Raw genomic sequence first — 19,841 nt, 5'->3', positions numbered from 1 at the left:
CTGTAACAGCACAGATGACACGCAACCATTCTTCTCATCTACTGTTTGCACAAAAAGCTTATTTGGATTCGGAATTCCCAATGTAGGTGTTGTTTGGAGCGCCTTTTTTAATTCAACTAAAGCACTCCCGGACTCTGGGGTCCACTGCAATGGACTCTGGTTCTGAAAACCTTTGCCATGGGCTATGTCACTGAGGAACGCCTCAAGGGTTCTGTAATGTGGGATAAACATTCTACAGTCGAAGCACATGACCAAAAGTATAGTAAATATTTATTCGTGTGAGGGTTTGGAATTTGCTGGACTGCTTTAACTCTTTCTTGACCAATGGTCTTCTCTTGTTCAGATAATAAGTGGCCTAAGAACTTTATATGTTGTTCCACAAATTATGGCTTTGTGAGACTGGCATTGTGCCCTTTCTTTGCTAGAGGGCAGGGCAACGCAAGGGAATCCTTCTCACATTGTTCCTTTGTTGGTGCCGCTATGAAGCAATCACAACATTCTGCAGAAGCGCGGACCCTGGAATAAGAAAAAGACTCTCTAGACTCCTGCGTAGACCCACGTTATATATGGTGGGGGACTCAGATGAATCCTGAGAAAGTCGCGTGAAGATATATGATTTCCATTTGAATGAAAAACCGAACCAGAATTGACTGTCTGGATGCACCGGATCGCGAAAGAAAGCATTTGCTAAATCCACAACAGAAAACCATTTGCTCTCCGCTGGAATTTGAGCGAATATAGCATAGTAGTTGGGAATATTTGGGGCGCGTGGGACAACAGCATTATTGACTGCCTGCAGGTCTTGAACAAACATCCATTCCTCCGGTTCACTGGGAATGTATGCTTTTTTGACAGGAAAAATGGGGGTTCTCACTGGTGAGTTTTGACAGGAGATTATCACTCCAGCCTTTAGAGGGATTCAAAGACTGGAGTATTTCCTTCTATGTCCTCGTGTTTTCATGGGTTTTGTGCCCTACAAGGACGATACTCAGACTTCGGGTTTATCCTTATGGGTTCACAGCCCAGTATGAGCCCCACATCATGTTTGCCCTTTGCCCACAACTCAGTCGAGACGATTTTTTTTCTTGGCTACGAGACTGCTATCGCAGTGAAACGCCACGCTATCCCCTTCGGCTTCTGCCACCTCTCACCAGACACCTTCGCCTGTGACACGTGAGGATCAGAGCCTTCAAGATCAAAAAGATATTGTCTGCTTGCTGTTATAGATACTTGAGAAACGTTCACACTAACTGCACGTCTGTGATCACTCCAAAAAAATTTGCATAATAACACCTGCTCTAAATTTACCAATCTCCTGAACTAATCCTTCTCATATCGTTCGTCAGAGCAATCACGGTGTGTGTGTGCTGTGCATTGCAGCAAATCTCCAGCAAGAAAATCGGTGTTAATATGATTAACATGGTTGCTTGCTTCCAGGGTGAGTGAATCGTTCACTAAACGTATCGCCACTCGTAGACATATATCACGGTTCGTGGAACATATTACACAGCCTGTACTGATAAAACTTCCCGTTGAATTACCTGCAAGCTCGTCGCAGTAATGAGCAAGTCCAACCCCAGTCTCTCTATGTGATCCCGACCCAAGGGATTTAAATGACAGAATTCCGAAAACAACAAGGAGATTTGGAATGTTTGCCCAGTACTAATTTCACACAATAGAGGTGTGGAAAATCTCTCCCGCACCATGACCCCTGATGCATCCATTGTGTTCAAGAACCCTTCACTCATCTTTATTTACTTCGATTGACTAAACTGGCTAACTTTAAGGATTGAGTAAGTTGCCCCTGTATCTACCAAAAACATAAGTGATGTACATTCCACATATAACATAGAGGTCGACATCGACTTATATGCATCATTGTGATTTTCAACCGACTGTCTACTTTTCGCAATCTCACCGCTCAACATAGAGGTTGGACATGTCTCAGTACCCGTAAGATGATTATAAGAGGTTAGTATAAGCGAGTCCTCGTTGCTAAGCATAAGAGAAAGGGACTTGCCTGCACCTTGTGGGCTGCCCACCTCCACCTCAGCCTTTCCCTGTCAGTCACTCTGCTGTCCAGCCTCCCGAGCCGATTGAAGCTGTCGGTGTGGGCACTGTCTCGCCCAGTGGACTATTATTCTGCAAACAAAGGACCCGCCAGATCGACCTCTGCTCGCGCCTTTTCCACGACCACTTCCGCTTCATCTTCAGTGACCTCCACCTCTGCCTCTCTCTCTTCCTGCAGCACCTCCCTCCAATGGCTGGGTGACAATTTGCATCATATTAAGTTGAGGTTTAGGTGCTTGCTGTTCCATTTTTATTTTCCGCTTATCCTTCTCTTGTGTAAGCAATTTTTCAGCATGTACCGCATGTTGTTCTATCAAATTCAGCTTTCCTGTGTCCCAGGTAGTACATGTGTCTTCTATCTTTTTCGCTATTTCGTCCTTCATTCCATTGATGAAGCTGTTCCTCAGGCGTGCCTCATATGGCGTGATTTCTGCCGCCGTTACGTCGTCGAGTGGTGTCAGTCCACTATGGGCATTATGGACTTCAGTGAGGTGCGTAATTTACTGGGACACTGTCTCACCTTCCCGTTGTTGACACATTGCTATTTTGGTCATGTCCATTCGCACTGGGAATGCCTCCCTACAGGCGGGTGCCAGCGCTGCAGCAAAAGCACTAAAGTCCCCGTTCTGCTCCGTTTGCGTGTTGGCGACTCTGGTATGGATGTTTGTGGCTGGCCAATTATACTTGATTTCAGTGACATCGGCACCGAGTTTTCATCCCAGAAGACGTCTCATCTCATTTGACGTGGGATGAAACTCAGTACAGAACTTTGTCACTTCTTTGGTGAAATTTTTACCTCCAACCTTGCGTGAGTCAGTCATCTGCCCATAGGTAATTTCCAGATCCTTCATGGTCCATCGCCGGTGGACCAACACTGGATACCCTTCTTGATCTGCTACTTTGAACAATGGGGCTTGCAGAACTACCTGGTTAGATGATCATACGCCAATACTCTCACTGTCTGTTTCATCATCCGTCGGGGAGTGAGCGCGAACAGGCCCTGGATGCCTTTCCATCTTGGAATGGTTGTCCTTCTTTTGGGCTTCTTGCTTCAATTGGATGCAGGTATGGCGTGCGACTGGTGATTCAGCAGACCATGAGGCGGTGGCCGCTGACGTGGAGCCTTCGCCAGGCCGATCTCGTAGGGGTGCTGTTGGTCTCGGAGGGCAGTCATCAAGGTCAGAATATTAAACTTATTTAAGACACTGTACAGCGTCGTTAGGTTGTATTATGCTCGCGTCTGCATGTGTGCTGGTGTTTGTACGTGTATTTGATATATCACCGACTTGATATTTCCTTTCTCTGATATCAGCCTCATGTTATAAGCACTCCAATTCACAAGTTCTAGTTTTCCCTTACTTTTTTCCTTCTCTCTCTCCTCCAACATTGACCTCAATATTTCCAGCTGTCTTTTACTAAAACTTCCTCCCTCCAGTAAACCATATTCCTTGATCCACAATTCTAACTGCTTTACAGACACTGGACCGTCATTATTTAACACGTGTTGTATTTTCGATTGGCCATTTCAACTCCTTTGTGGACTCTCCTTTTGTTTGCTCTTGTCGGAGCCCATTTTTAGAGTAACTGGAAAAATGTTCAGCTCTCTCTCTCCCTCACGCAGTACCGTTATCTTTTCCCTTTGACTTGCTTTCTTACCTCCAGAGGTCCCCTCTCGCATTGGACAAGTCCGCCTCAATGCCTTGGATTTCGTAAACCAAGAAACCACACATCTAGTCCTCGATTGGTGAGTCCAACTCAGCCAGTGATGGCTCCATGTCTAAAACCACCCTTAAATGTGCTGTCTCTGAAACACTCTCGAGACGGATATTCCCTTGGAGTTTGCTCCAATTCCACGTGAGAGTTCACTGAACCCTGTTCCTGCTTTATTTATTCTCTTAGAATGTGTCTTGATGGAGGATTACTTAAGTCACGACTCTTACCGCGAACCTATTCCATTCGAACGCTGGCGCTTGGGCAATCGACAGATTCCTGGTCCTCTCACACAAAAGGGCCAATTCAGTGCTCGATATGAAGGTAAACACATTCATGGCGCTGGCGCCTAATCCTCCTAGGAATCTTCAGAATCCCACTCAGTCTCCTGGTACTGGGACGAGCCCCCAAGTTTACTGTCGTGGAAATTAAATTGACATGACTCAACTATTATCAAGGGCAAAGAAAGGAGATTTATTTAAATTCAGCAGAATTGACCCCAGTACTTTCATCTCGATGCCTCAATGTAAGGGTTATCTGAGCATTGTTCAGATACTTGCCTTATACTATTTCTTATCTCACACTCAAGGGCAAAGACTGGGAAAACTCAAGTTGTTATTTTTTCATCCCCTGGTCTTGGACGTAACAGTTTTTCTGCTTTCACTGTGTCCGACGTTCGCAAGGTCGAGTTGAATGTTTACAAAATTGAAAAAGAGGCAAGCTGGCTGCAAACCTCACCAAAGTATTGTTTACAAATCTCAGCACAGCATTAAATGTTCGAAAAACATTCTCTTTCTAATTTCACAGTAAATGGATAATTTTCCATTACAGTAAGTAAGAGGATTCATGAGGGCATCTATATGGACTTCAGTCAGGCGTTCGACAAGGTTTCCCATGGGAGACTGATTAGAAAGGTTAGATCTCAACGAATACAGGGGGAACTAGCTATTTGAATACAGAACTGACTAAACAGTAGAAGGCAGAGGGTGGTGTTTTAGGCTTGCTTTTCAGACGAGAGGCCTGTGACAGTGGAGTGCCAAAAGGATCGGTGCTGGGCCCTCTACTTTTCGTCATTTTTATAAATGATTTGGATGTGAGCATAACAGGCATAATCAGTAAGTTTGCAGATGACATCAACATTGGAGGTATAGTGGACAGCAAAGAAGGTTACCAAGATTACAACAGGATCTTTGTCAGATGGGCCAATCGGCTGAAAAGTGGCAAGTGGAGATTAATTAAGGTAAATGCGAGGTGCTGGATTTTGGGAAAGCAAAACTCAGCAGGTCTTTTCCACTTAATGGTAAGGACATAGGGAGTGTTGATGAACAAGGAGACCATGGAGTGCAGGTTCATAGCTCCTTGAAAGTGTAAACGCTGGTAGATTGGATAATGAATAATGCGTTTGGTATCCTTTGCTTTATTGTTCAGAAAATTGCGTCCATTTAGCGGCTGTCCCGGACCTTGCTTAAACCCCTTTCGGAATATTGCGTGCAATTCTGGTCTCCTTCCTATCTAAAAGATGTGGCGAAACTTGAAAGGGTCCAGGAAAGATTTACAAGGATGTTGTCAGGGTTGGAGGATTTGAGCTACAGGGAGATCTGGGGCTGTTTTCCCTCGAGCGTTGGAGGCTGAGAGGTGCCCTTATGGAGGTTTACAAGGTTAGGAGGGTCATGGATAGGAAAAATAACCAAAGTATTTACCATGACGTGTGAGAGTCCAGAATTAGAGGGCAGAGATTTAGGGTGAGAGGTGCATGATATAAGAGAGATCTGAGAAGCAACTTGTTCACGCAGGGGGTTGTACGTGTATGGGATCAGCTGCCAGAGGAAGGGGTGGAAGATGATATAATTGCAACATGTAAAATGCATTTTGAAGTGTGAAAAGGAAGGGTTAGGAGGGTTATGGTCTGGTTGCTGGCAGGTGGAACTAGATTGCCTTAGGATATCTGGACGGCATGGACGGCTTGGACCTAAGGGCTAGTTTCCTTGCTGGATAGCTATATGATTCTATGACTGTATGACTAGTTCACCACAGATCACACCAGATGGCCGCCTTTCCAAAGTCCGCAATTTCCCCTACTACGTGGTTGAGGAAGCCCTCCTATGCAGCTCGTCCATTTACTGTACCTTCACACTCGAAACACACCCTCCAACCCCAAAACTGGCAGAGATTCCATGGTTATCACCCTCCACCCCAGCTACCTCTGCAGATAACGTACAGACTTCGCCATCTATGCCACCTACAAACGGAACCAGAGATATATTACTCTCCCCACGCTTACCCGCTTTACAGAAAGTCCATTCCGTTTGCAACCCTCTCGTCAGGACACCTCCCCCAACAATCCACCCATTCCTCCTGGCCGCTTCCTTTGCCATCACAGGAATTGCAAAACCTGCGCCCACACATCCCGCCAACCAGGGTCCAAAGCCACAAAGCAGCCTTCCACATCATCAGACTTTTACCTCCATTTCCATACATGTCAGTAACTGCATTCATTGCTCCCGATGCAGTCTCCTTGGCATTTCGATGACAGGTTGCTGACTCGAAGAGTGCTATAGGACACCTGCACCAAACGCCTCATGGCCAAAAACTTCAACTACCCTCCCAATCCACCGAGGACATGCCGGTCCTGGGCATCCTCCATTGCCACTCCCTTATCACCTGACTTTGGAGAAAGCACGCCTAATCTTCTGCCTCGGGAACCACCAGCCCCATGGCATCAATATGGATTTCACCTGTTTCCCCATATCCACTCCCCCCACCTAATCCCAGTTCCAAACTTCCATCTCAGCACCGCGCTCATGGCTTTTCCTACCTGTCCATCCTACTTCCCAATTATCCGCCCCTCTGACTTATCACCATTTCCCCCACTTCGGTCTCCCTTTTGCACTCTCAGTTGCCTTTCCCCCAGGCCCAGGCCCCTGCCATTTAATCTCTCCACCCGAGAGGCTCAAACCCTCAACACTAATGAAGGGCTTTTGCTGAAACTTCGATTTTCCTGCTTCTCGGAAGATGCCTGTGCTGCTGTCCTTTTTGAGGAACACGCTCCTGACTAATCTCCAGCATCTGCAGTTTTCCCTTTAAACTACGTAATTGAACTGTATTTTGAGTGTCAGCTTAATTTTATTTGTGTATTTCGCGCTCTGTCCGCCCACAAATCTCAAGCATGAGATCTGACCTTATTCTTAATTGCAGATGCTTGATTTCATATTCTGTTTTAATTCTGACATTTTCAATATGTCACTGTTATCTCGATTCTGTACCTTCATTCACAGGGTTATTACCGAGCAACTGTGCATTAGCAGGAGTTAGCTACACTTTCCCACACATCAAAATAAATCTCCACGTTACTTTCGATTCCTACAAGAATTTACTGTGCAAGAAAAAGAAAAGAACACCTTTAAGATCAGTTGATGTAAAGAATCCCCATCTTCACCTGCTGCGGTCAGATCGACTCGACCCGTCCTTCTCCTGAGGAGTGCCGTGACTTTATAAAATACTCATGCACAGATGCATGAGTTTCAAGCAACAGATTATACATTGGTGTAAAATTTGCCATCCTTTTTATTCAGTTGTGTTCGAAATGTGAACAGTTATTAATCATACCAATCTAAGTGTGTAGACCCTTCCTGATTATCCTCGCTCCATTCCTGCACATTCCCCGTGAGAATTAACTCTCTTCTGATTGATTAAAGATAGTTCCCTCTGGGAGAATGTGTCACTGTATCGATGATGTGAAAATGCAGCGCGATTGTCTGGGACACATAAATCGTTTCATGTCCGGCTTTTCATCAAAGAGTAACATGTATTTAGGACCCATTCCAGTACAAGTTCACTGTGAATTCACACGTTCTTTATTTCACATATAACACATCATATCAGCACATTTACTGAAGGCTAAATATCGTGGTATGTCCAAATTCCAGGTGCATTTATTAAAATGAATGTCAGTAACAACAGCTCTCTCCGTCGTCCTGCTTTGATTGGTCGTGACGAGATTAGCAAATGTAGCTTCCTAAAACATAATTTATTGGCAAACAATCGAAATATCTCCAAGGAAGCATATCAACTTTCTCGCCTTTAATTGTCACCTAGGTGGATTCTACAATCGAAGGTTCTCGTAAAGTACATCAGAAACGAATTATTTCATTTTTATTGTCTGTTTGAACAACTATTTCATAATGTTATTTGTAAATCTGGAAGCTCCTTGGTGGATTTTAACTTGCAGAGTTATTGGGACAGACCAACGCCTGACACTTGCTCGAAAGAGAGCCATTATGACCCAATATTCCTCTGCTCCTCCACACTGCCAGGAATCCGTTAACCCTGTGTTTTGCATTGATATTCACACTTTCAAAGTGAACGATTCCACACTTTTTCGGGTTTAACTCCATCTGCCACATATCAGACCAGTTCTGCAAACTCGCAATATTTCATTGCAATCCACAACAGCCGAATACACTATCGACAACTCCACCAACCTCCATTTCATCGGCAAAATTACTACCTCACCTTTCTTCTTACTCATCTAACGCATTTATAAACATCGCAAAGAGCAGAGCTCCCCTAACCAATCCCTAAGGAAGTTCACTGGACACCGACCTCAACGATGCCCTATCCAATAATCTTCAGTGTACACTTGATGTTCACTGTTAGTGAGGAAATGGATTTATCTAATTTATTAAGCCTGCAAAAGTACCCGTTCACAGATGAAAATTAACTGAGTGTGTCCTGCATTACTTTACCACTTTGGAAAGTTAAGGAAATACATCTGTCTCTAATTTATCCTCCTACATTTAAACAAGGTTATCATGGTGAAGGAAGAAACGGAAATCAATCTGTACATGGGAGAGATTTAATGAAGGATTGAAGCATTTCATCTCTGTCCCTCCTGTCTCTTTATATATTCTCCACTCACCAATATGTTTACTTATCTTTGGATAAAATTAACAGCTATAGTCAGTGTAACTAAAACATTTATCATCTGAGCGGCTGCCAAGATGTCTCAGCAGTTCGGATAATTGTTTGAGTCATGTCCAACACGAGGAATGAATGAAAGACTTCTCACCGGTGTGAAGCCACAGGTGCCTCAGCAGCGTGGACGCCAGAGAGTATCCTTTCCCACACACACAGCATTTTTTCCTACAGAGTGGTGCAAGTATGGAATGAGCTGCCATCGGGAGGGGTAGAGGCTGGTACAAGTAGAAAGTTTATAATGCATCAGGATTGGTAAATATGTCGGAAGGGGTGAGAGAGATATGGGCCAAATGCTGACAGATTAGATGAGAGTTGTTAATGATATATTGTCAGCGTGGACAAATTGGAGAGAAGGATCTGATTCTGTGCATTCAATTTCTATGACTCTCTCTCTCCCTCTCTCTCTCTCTCGATCATGTCTCGCTGCGATCTTACCCCAGTTCAGACAGGGAAGTGGGATTGGGGCTGGGTCAGTGGAAATTGGATTGATCCAACTTCTAACTATTTTTACACAATTATACCCCTGGGAGTGGGTAAACTGAAGTCTACTCCAGTACTGGCAGACTTCAAGTTTGTCCCATGCAGTGAAAGTGTGTGTGACAAAGATATGGAGGGTGTGTAAGATGGAGAGTGGGAGAATGATGTGAAAAACATGGGGAGGCTGTGTGAGACCATAACAGGGATGATGTATGTGACCAGATAGGCAGCGTATGTGTGACAAAAACAGGCAGGATGTCCTCAAATATGAGAGAGGTTTTAGACAATTTATTTATGCTCGGACTTGCCATTGAATTCAAAGTTTGTGAGAAGATTTGTAGCTCGGGTGCTCGTTGTTGTGGTTCTATTCGCTGAGCTGGGAATTTGCGTTGCAGACGTTTCGTCCCTTGTCCAGGTGACATCCTCAGTGCTTGGGAGCCTCCTGTGAAGCGCTTCTATGATCTTTCCCCCGCCATTTGTAGTGGTTTGAATCTGCCGCTTCCGGTTGTCAGTTCCAGCTGTCCGTTGCAGTGATCGGTATATTGGGTCCAGGTCGATGTGCTTATTGAGTGAACCTGTGGAAGCGTGCCATGCCTCTAGGAATTCCCTGGCTGTTCTCTGTTTGGCTTGTCCTATAATAGTAGTGCTGTCCCAGTCGAATTCATGATGCTTGTCATCTGCGTGTGTGGCTACTTAGGATAGCTGGTCTTGTCGTTACGTGGCTAGTTGGTGTTCATGGATGCGGATCGTTAGCTGTCTTCCTGTTTGTCCTGTGTAGTGTTTTGTGCAGTCCTTGCATGGGACTTTGTACACTACATTGATTTTGCTCATGCTGGGTATCGGGTCCTTCGTTCTGATGAGTTGTTGTCTGAGAGTGGCTGTTGGTTTGTGTGCTGTTATGAGTCCTAGTAGTCGCAGTAGTCTGGCTGTCAGTTCGGAAATGCTCTTGATGCATGTTCGTGTGGCTCGTCCTTTGGGTTGCGGCATGTCCTCGTTCTGTTGTCACACACGCAGATGACAAGCATCACGAATTCGTCTGCAACACAAATTCCCAGCTCGGCGAACAGAACCACAACAATTTGCCATTGAATGTTTTGATGGACAGTTTGCATATCCAGCTGCCATTTGATTTGTTTCTGGAAAAATCGGCATGAAATAAATTAAATATAATCCCTCAGCACTCTTCCAAAACTGAACGGACGACGATGGCATTACTCAGCACTGACCCTGTGACAGTAGCCTCTCGCTCAGTACTGACCCTCCAACAGTGCCTGCTCCCTCAACACTAACCATATAACTGTGCCCACTCCCTCAGCCTATTACAGTAACCGCTCCTTCAGCACTAACCATCTGAGAGTTTCTGCATCCTCAGTACTGATGCTCTGGCAGCGTCAACTCCCACAGCACAGAACCTCCAAAAGCGCCCGCCCTTTCAGCCCTAACCTTTTGCATTGGAAAGAGAAAGCGCCGTTCCGACAGTTCTGGCCCTCTGACAATGCATGCTTTCTTGGTTCTCTCATTGGAGCCTGGTCCTGGTGCACAATTTTACTCACTTGCACAGTGTTCAGAAGTTTTGAAGCAACCAAAGATATCATCTGTGAATAACTGCGCCAAATGATAATAGCAGTCTCCTGCGAGTGAGGGAAAGAGAGGGAAGTGAGCAGAAAAAACGATTTGTCCCTAACAACTTTGATTAATTCCTGACTCATCCTCAACACAGGTCCATAACCAGCGGCCAGACTGCCTCTTATTAACAGTCACAGGCCACATGGGATTTGGTACTGGGTAATGGATTGGCCCGGTGTTAGATGTGGAGGTAGGTGAGCAATTTGTTGATCGTGAACACAGTTCGGTATGTTTACTTAAGCAATAGAAAGGGCTAATTATATACTGCAGGGAAAGAGTTATATCTGACGGAAAAGCAATTAGGAAGAAATTTGGCAAGATTTTGTTTGCACTAGATGTGGAAGGAAACGGTCGGAATGAGTGCAATTGAAATGTGGAGCTAATTCAAGGAACTGATATTGCATGTACTTGATGAGTATGTACCTATCAGTTATGAAGCAAGTTGTAGAGCGAAGCAACCGAGTTTCCAAAAGTACTTGAAGCTCATGTCAAGAGAAAGTAGAATTCATATGTTAGGATTTGACGTGAAGGTTCAGTTTGGCGATTGAGAGTTACAAGTTAGTTGGGAACAACCTGTACAGAGAGTCCAGAAGAACCAGGAGAAGATATGAGAAGTCGCTTGCGGATAGAGTCTCAGAAAACCCTCAGGCTTTCTACGTGTATATGAGGAATCAAAGAATGATGAGATTAACATTAGGACAAGTCAAAGATAGTAGTGATGAATTGTGTGTGGAGTCAGAGGAGATAGGAAGGCGCCAAATGTATACTTTCCGTTCGTATTCATATTGGTTTAAGATAACGTTGTCGAGGAGAATCTGAGATACAGGCTACTAAACTGGATGGAAATGAAATTTATAAGGAGGACTTCTTAACAATTCTGGAAGGTGTGAAAATAAGTTAGTCCCCTGGGTCGGATGGGGTCTATCCAAGGATTTCCTGGGAAGTCAGGGAGGAGATTGCAGAGCCTTTGTCTTTGATCTTTATTTCGATATTGTCTACAGGAAAAGCACTCGAAGATTGGAGGATAGCAAAAGTTGTTCCCTTGTTGAAGAAGGGTCATACAGATTGCCCAAGTAATCATAGACCAGTGAGCCTGACCTTCCTTGTAGTAAAAAATATGGAACGGACTATGAGAGATAGGATGTATAATCGTTCAGCCAGAACAATTTGATTTTAGAGGGTCAACATTGTTTCGTGATTTTTTCGAGAAGGTGACCAAGCATGTGGATGAGGGTAGGGCATTTGACGTGGTGTACATGACGTCTGCAATGCGTTTGATAAGCTTCCACATGTTCGGTTGTTGGAGAAAATGCAGAGGCATGGTATTGACGATGATTTCTCAGTTTGGATTAGAAACTGGCTTTCTGTTAGAAGGCAGAAAGTGGTGGCTAATGAAAAATATTCAGCCTGGAATCCGGTTACGAATGGTATGGCACAAAGATTTGTTTTGGGAAAACTGTTGTTTGTCATTTTCATAAATGACTAAGACGCAGGCGTAGGAGGATGGGTTAGTAAGCTTGCAGATAACACGAAAGTTGGTGGAGTAGTGGACAGTGTGGAAAATTGTTGCAGCTTGAAGGGGAGCTTGGATAAACTGCATAATTGGTCTCAGAGGTGGCAAATGAAGTTCAATGCAGCTAAATGTGAGGTGATTCACTTTGGGAACAATAACAGGAAGGCAGAATACTGAGTTGATGGAAAGATTCTTGGTAATGTGGATGTGCAGAGTGATCTTCGGGTCCATGTACATAATTTCCTGAAAGTTTCCAGCCAGGCTGATTTTTTTTTAGATTACTTACAGTGTGGAAACAGGCCCTTCGGCCCAACAGGTCCACACCGACCCGCTGAAGCGCGACCCACCCAGACCCATTCCTCTACACCGGACACTACAGGCAATTTAGCATGGCGTTTTCACGTAAACTGCACATTTTTTGGATTGTGGGAGGAAACCGGAGCACCCGGAGGAAACCCACGCAAACACGGGGAGAATGTGCAAACTCCACACAGAGAGTCGCTTGAGGTCGTAATTAAAGCCGAGTCTCTGGCGCTGTGATGCAGCAGTGCTAACCACTGAACCACCGTGCTGCTCAAAAGGAATACGTTGTTTTCGGTTTCATTGGTAGAGTATTGAGTTCCTGAGCCATAATGTCATGCTGCAACTATACAAAACACTTGTGTGGCTCCACTTGGAATATTTTGAACTGCCTGATCGCCCCATTCCAGGAAGGATGTGGAAGCATTGCAAAAGTTGCAGACGAGATTTAACAAGATATTGCCTGTTCTGGAGGAAAAGTCTTATCAAGAAAATCTGAGAGACTTGAGACTGTTCTCATTGGAAGGAAGAAGTCTGAGAGCGGATTTGATACAGGGTTACAAGATTTTTGCAAGGTTTGTGAAGGTTTGGAGCTCAGGTTGAGGTTTCGGTTATCGGTCTGCTCGCTGAGCTGTAGGTTTGAATCAAACTTACTCCCGAGAGTTACAAGATGATAAGAGGATTAGATAGGGTAGACTGTGGAAGTCTTTTTCTTAGGAAGATGATGTCAGCTTGTGCGAGTGGTCATTACTACAAATTGAGTGGTAATAGATTTAAGCCGGATGTGAGAGGCAGGTTCTTTGCTCAGAGAGAAGTAAGGGTGTGGAATTCCCTGCCTGTCAATGTCGTTAACTCAGCTAAATTATGGAGATTTAAACAATCCTTGGATACACACATGGATGATGATGGGATAATATAAGGGGATGAGCTTAGATTAGTTCACAGGTCGGCACAACATCGAAAGCCAAAGGGCCTGTGCTGCGCTGTATTGTTCTGTTGTTCTTTGGTTTAAAGCCAAATCTCCACGTCAGGAACCTCCAACCCCATGGCATCAATTGGGATTTCACCAGTTTCCACATTTCCCCTCCCCCCACCTAACCCCACTTCAAAACTTCCAGCTCAGCACCGTCCTTATGACCTGTCCCATCTGTCCCATTTCCTTCCCACCCATGTGCATCACCCTCCCCTCCAAACTATCAACTTTACAACTTCCTCCGTCCACCTATTGCTTTCGAGCTACCTTCAGCCCGGCCCCATCCTCTCATATTTATCTCTCCACACTCGAGGCTTCGAACCAAATTCCTGATCAAAGGCTTTTGCATGAAACGTGATTTTCCTGCTCCTCAGATGCTGCCTGACATGCTATGCTTTTCCAGCACCACATTATTGAATCTAATCTCCAGCATCCGCAATACTCACTTTCATCTAATAATCATGGGTGTCCTTAACTTCCTCTCTCCCTTTCCTGACTCCATTTTCAATAAAGTTTAGAGATTTGTAAACAATACATCAGCTATGTCCCTAGAACAGCACGAGACATATCTTGGTTTTCGATTAATTTGCAGGGCTCCTTCAGTGCAGTCATTCCCTGGGATATCATCTCTTTCATTGTGAGCATTAGGAGAGGACATTCTTTTTAGCAGAAAAAACATCAGTCTGTCACTCACCTTTGTTTGTTTCATGCACAAGGGCACCCAAACTCTTCTGTACAGCACTTTTTTGGAGTTTCTCTTGTTTTGAATGGCAGTCAGTCTTTTGACTCTTCATACCATGTACATGACCTCAAACGCCCGACATGAAATTGCACCTGTAAAGGTTTTGCCCACCCACTCAACCTGTCACTATCCATTTCCAGATTCCGCTGTCCTCATCGCAACATGCCGTCCCATCTATTGTGTATCGTCAGTAAATCTGGACACATTTCACTCTGCCAATTCCACCAAGTCATTAATGCAGATATAAATCATTGAAGTCCTATGAGTGAGCATTCCAGCACTTTACTAATTACATTTTTACAACTTGAAAAATACGCAATAAACCAGATTCTGTGTCTTCCATTGAATCAGTAACGGACAATCCAGGCCTTTTTTTTTTACACAACACCGTGAACTCCTACCTTGTGCAATGGCTTTAGATATGGTCCCTAATGGAATGCCTATCAAAATTTGATCAACTCTGCTTGTAATATGATCAAAGAACTATGGCAAAGTTGTCAAGTGTGTTTTTTCCTTTCAACAAATGACGTTGACTCAGTTTGACTCCAAACATCTTTTCTCAACGTTCTGCAATCTCTTTCTTCACAATGGTCTCTCGCAGTTTCCAAATGACACATAAGATATTGGAACAGATGGAAGCCATTCGTCCCATCAGGTCAGCTCCACCTTTTACTGAGGTCATGTCTGATTTGGTTCATTCTTAACTGCACTTTTCCGCCTTATCCCCATTCTTCTTGATTCCCAAAGTGACTAATTGTCTCGCCATCTCAACCTTGATTATGCTCAGCTTTGACAACCCTCCATTGTAAAGAATTCTGCAGATTTGCTACTCTATGCAAGACAGAATATCCTCCTCGTCTGTGTCTTAAATGATTAACGGTTCCCCTGAGATTAGGTTCTATACACTCTACGCAAATGTCGTTTTTCATGACATATCTTTAGTCCCAGTCCTCTGGAAACTGACCCTGATCGTTGGCAACATTTCTTCCAGAACATCAACCCACCCATCCGCTCTGCGCCGTCACCCATCAGTATAAACAGACCATGAAAATCTCCAGTTAACCTTCTTTGTTTCAAAGAGAAGAATCCCAACCTCAGTAATTTCTCGACAAAAGGGGTTTGCTCATCGCTGGACACAATGCAAGGCAGAGGATTGCGAAGAGGTTTTAGGAAAATAGCGTCAGTTGGCTGGTTAAAAAAAACAAGGAAAAATAACAGTAAACTCATGTCTCCAGCTTTGGAATACTTTAGAATCTCTTTGGGAAGCGGAATCAGATGAGAACGAAGGGTAGATTGTCCAACTTAACAGAGCCAGTCTTTCAGAGGCCGGGAAGTTGACTCTGTTGTTCTCTGGACATGAACCAATCTGAAACATTGAAAGGATTTTCATTCCTGCGCGTCAGGAATTCAAACCTCGCCACGGCGACAGGACCCCGAGAAAACTCGTGTACAAACAATTTACGAAAAAGCCTCCAAGAATGCAGAACTCCTGTTGTAGAAAAGTTGGTTTCTGTGACATGGATATGTTTGCAGAGGGTACAGGATTGTTTCCATTTCACTACAGTGAATGTCCCAGGATTTATTTTGGAATAGTAAAACTGATAGAGGACAACAATGACTTCGGGAGGGGAAGTTTGAAGTTTGAATTCGTGAAAAGACTGTTTTATGGATCGTGCAACGAGTCAGTTCACCCGTCTCTGTTGCGTAATTGGTCAACACGTTCATCCATTAACCGAACAGTTTGTGATTTGGGACGTCCCAGGGTCGGATCTCTCACTGCTCCTACTTCATTGGTTCTCTTTCCTGCATAGCTCCGGGTTTTTAATGTGATTAGGAAAATGTTCCCTAACAGGAATCTTATCCAGAACCACAAAGGGATTTCTGTATTATTTTAATGGCTAATGTAACGGACTGTGGATGTTGGGGATCTGAAACAAAAATAGAAAATTCTGGGGAATGTCAACAGGTTTGCCAGTACTACTGGGAGAAAACGGAGTTCTGATAACGTTCTGAAGAGTAGAATCGCCTTTTCCCAGCCTAGATCCTGCTCGACCTGCTGAGTATTTTCCTGCAATTTCCGCCTTCTTTTAAGTTGAATATCGATTCCAGCTATCGGGGTGGAACACCCAGACCCACTTTGTCCCGACATTTCATCGATTTGAAAGCTGTGGATTTTGATTTCAAATAAAACAAAAAATGATTCACTCCTGCTAAGCTCCCTAGAAAGAGAGACCTGCAAATGAGAACCCTACGCGACCATCTGTCGTTGTGGCCGAGTGGTTAAGACCTTGGACTTGAAATCCATTGGGTATTCCCACGCAGGTTCGAATCCTGTCAACTACGAAAGCGGGCGAACTTCACGATATGCTCTGCTTTTGGAGATTCAGATCGCGGCGGGGAGAATCACCTCATCCAGGTCACGAATGGTGCAAATCTCCAGTGCACTCAACGAACTGCGCACTTGCATCGCCAAAGTTGTTTAGACTCGTTACGACACAGCGTGAACCCACCTGCTTGCTATAAAAACAGCAACACAGAAACGATTTATGCCGTACAGGAGTCTGCAACAATTCGATTGGCCAAGAACTACACAAAGTGAATATTAAGAACTTCATTTCTGAAGTAAAAGAGAGATTAATTAACAAACTACGATTGACAATGTATTCCTATTACCCATTTTGACGTTTCATTCGATAATACTGTTCAGATAATTACCCATTTTGACGTTTCATTCGATAATACTATTAAGAACTTCATTTCTGAAGTAAAAGAGAGATTAATTAACAAACTACGATTGACAATGTATTTCTATTACCCATTTTGACGTTTCATTCGATAATACTATTCAGATAAAACTCCCAATTAAGGTTTACAAAATAACACTTCTTTTATTAAAACCAGGCAGCTGTAGGTTCTTGTCTTCGGATCTTCCTGTGTCTTCTTTTTCCTTGTTAGGACATTCTGTGTCACAGGTCACAGAGCGAAAAGTTTTTTTTTGAGATATATTTTTTTCAAGAAGATTGTTACCTGCAAGAACTTGGCAGTCCTCCTTTTAATTGTTCAATATCCCCCGTCTCATACCCCAGAGCATCTGATTGGGTCATTTTTTTAAAGACTTTCAAGAGACGCAATTAAAATTTGAATTGAAATGTATATTTTATTCTGATTAAAATTTGAACTGAGTGGCCAAACATGAACTGTTTATGACTCCAGGTAATGTACTAATTGAATTGTTTGACCCAATATTACGTCGTTGTCTTATTGAGAACACTTGTTGCTGTGTCTGGTTGTTCTGCTGCTTTTAACTCTTTTAAACTTGCACCAATATGTTTAAAACACCTCGCCTTTACAGGAAAACACAAACCATCATAATGAAGATATGTTTTCATTTTAAGTTTTAAATACTTTACCCTAACATACCAATAAATTTCATATAATTTCGACTTAGCTTTTTCCAATATATACACATAAAACATTAAATAAAGACAATTCTCATCTGAACGCCATCAGTTGAATCTGCGATAACGTGTCCGTGAATACATTCTACTGACCCACAACATGTACGATTTTTAAATTGAAAGTCTCTACCATAAGAAGCCAACGAAATAGTCTCATATTATTACATATATACAACGTTCTAGAGGATTGTGGTCAGTGTACATAACCATCTCCGACCCATTGTTCGTGGCATATACATTAAATGTGTAAGGCCAGTACCAAACTCAATAGTTTTTTTTCGATTGTGGAGCATTTCCTCTGGTAGATGTTGATTTTCTTTGAAAAGTTACCAACTGGCGGTTCAATCCCATGCTCATTTTTCCTGTTGGAGTACAGCTCCAACTCAAACGTCACGACCATCGATGGCGACTTTAAAAGTTTTTGAGACGTTTGGTGGATGTAATACTAGTTTGGTGGTTAATATCGACTTCAAATCGTCGATTGTTTCGTGGCATGTTACTGTCCACCGAAACATAGTGTTCTTCTTCAGCAAATCGGTTAACGATGTCACTACACTAGTATAGTTTGGAACAGACTTGTGATAGAGTCCGCTGAGTTTAAAGAATTGAAGAAACTCTTTCTTCGAGTTTGATCATGGAAATTCCTCAAAGGCCTTCGTCTTTACTTTCTGGAGGGTGATCAACCTGCCATGACCGATGTCACATCCCAAGAACATCACCTCTACTTTCCTGAATTCTGTTTTATTTATTTTTGTCACCCGTTTTGTTTTTTGTGGTAGTTCAAAGAGCTCTGCCAACAGTCCCTTGTGATCATTCCTTGAATTGCTAAGGATAACTACATCGTCCAAATAGATTGCACAATTTGTCAGCCCGGCCACAACTCTGTACAAGTGCCTTTGGTTGTGGCGGGCTTGTTCTTCATTCCAAAGTGCATCACTTTAAACTGATATAGCCTATGTGGAGTTACAAACGCAGAAATTTGTTCACCAACTTTGAGAATGGTACCTGCCAGTAGCCACGCATTATGTCCGACTTGGTGATCTATCTGGCTTGTCCGACATTCTGGATGCAGTCGTCCAATCTAGGAATTGGATATGAGTTCGATTTTGTAACGGCGTTGACCATTCCATAATCCGCATGGAATCCAACACAAATCATCCGGTTTTGTAACGAAGACAATCAGCGAACTCCATGCGCTCTGGCTTAGTTCAATGATGTTTTCGTTAATGGTGTTCACCTGCATCTTGTCCTGTCAGGCTTTGAGACGATTAAGTCGAGAGGGATGCTGCTTTATCGCAGCAGAATTCCCTACATATACCACATGTCTAATTGCTTTCGTCCTCCTCATGTGATTCTTGCATGTGCCCTGACACTGTCGTAACAAAAAAAAACTTTCAACACTTTTCTCTGCTCCTGAGACAGGCAGCTTTCTAATCTATCCCACTCCTCAGGGACTTCTTCATTTTAGAATCTGTTTGGAGGTACATCAACATCCAACGCATCTGAATTTGATTCCTCACTCTGCTGGGCAGCGACGAACACCTGTTCCTTCAGTTCATTCTTTGTTGTGTAATCCGTTTTAAACATGTTCATATTACATACCCAATACATTTTTATTTTCTATCTGGCATCTTTGCTAAATAGTTCAACTGACTCAACTTTTTGACAGGGACCAATAAACCTAACTTTGAAGGGATCACCTATGATTGGTAACAGTACTGACAAGTTATCCCCGTGGGAAAACTTCTGAGTCCCAGATTTTTATCTGCCACCTGCTTCATTCTACACTGTGCCATCTTTAGGTGCTATTTTGCTGAATCACCGACTCAATTTAGTCTCTCCCACACTTCCGATACATGATCTAATTGTGTGATTTCTGACTTTGGTCCTGTCATTTTTTTCTTTAATTAATTCCAAAGGGCAATCACTTCATGTGCGAATATTAGCTAAAAGGGAATTGACTGAGTGGATTCGTTTGGAGCATTCTTAATGGTA

At 43.5% G+C, this 19,841-nt stretch overlaps 1 pseudogene; it reads right to left on the bottom strand.

Moving 5' to 3' along the window:
- Positions 1-2,210: 2,210 nt before the first annotated feature.
- LOC148139816 (uncharacterized) lies at positions 2,211-19,433 on the bottom strand (annotated as a pseudogene).
- Between the last annotated feature and the right edge of the window lie 408 nt (positions 19,434-19,841).

The sequence above is a fragment of the Chiloscyllium plagiosum genome, unplaced genomic scaffold (assembly GCF_037043375.1).
Source record: "Chiloscyllium plagiosum isolate Xiang-an unplaced genomic scaffold, Cpla_swu_hap1 HiC_scaffold_37, whole genome shotgun sequence".
Taxonomy (NCBI): Eukaryota; Metazoa; Chordata; class Chondrichthyes; order Orectolobiformes; family Hemiscylliidae; genus Chiloscyllium; species Chiloscyllium plagiosum.
This window is presented reverse-complemented; position numbering and strand designations above follow the sequence as displayed.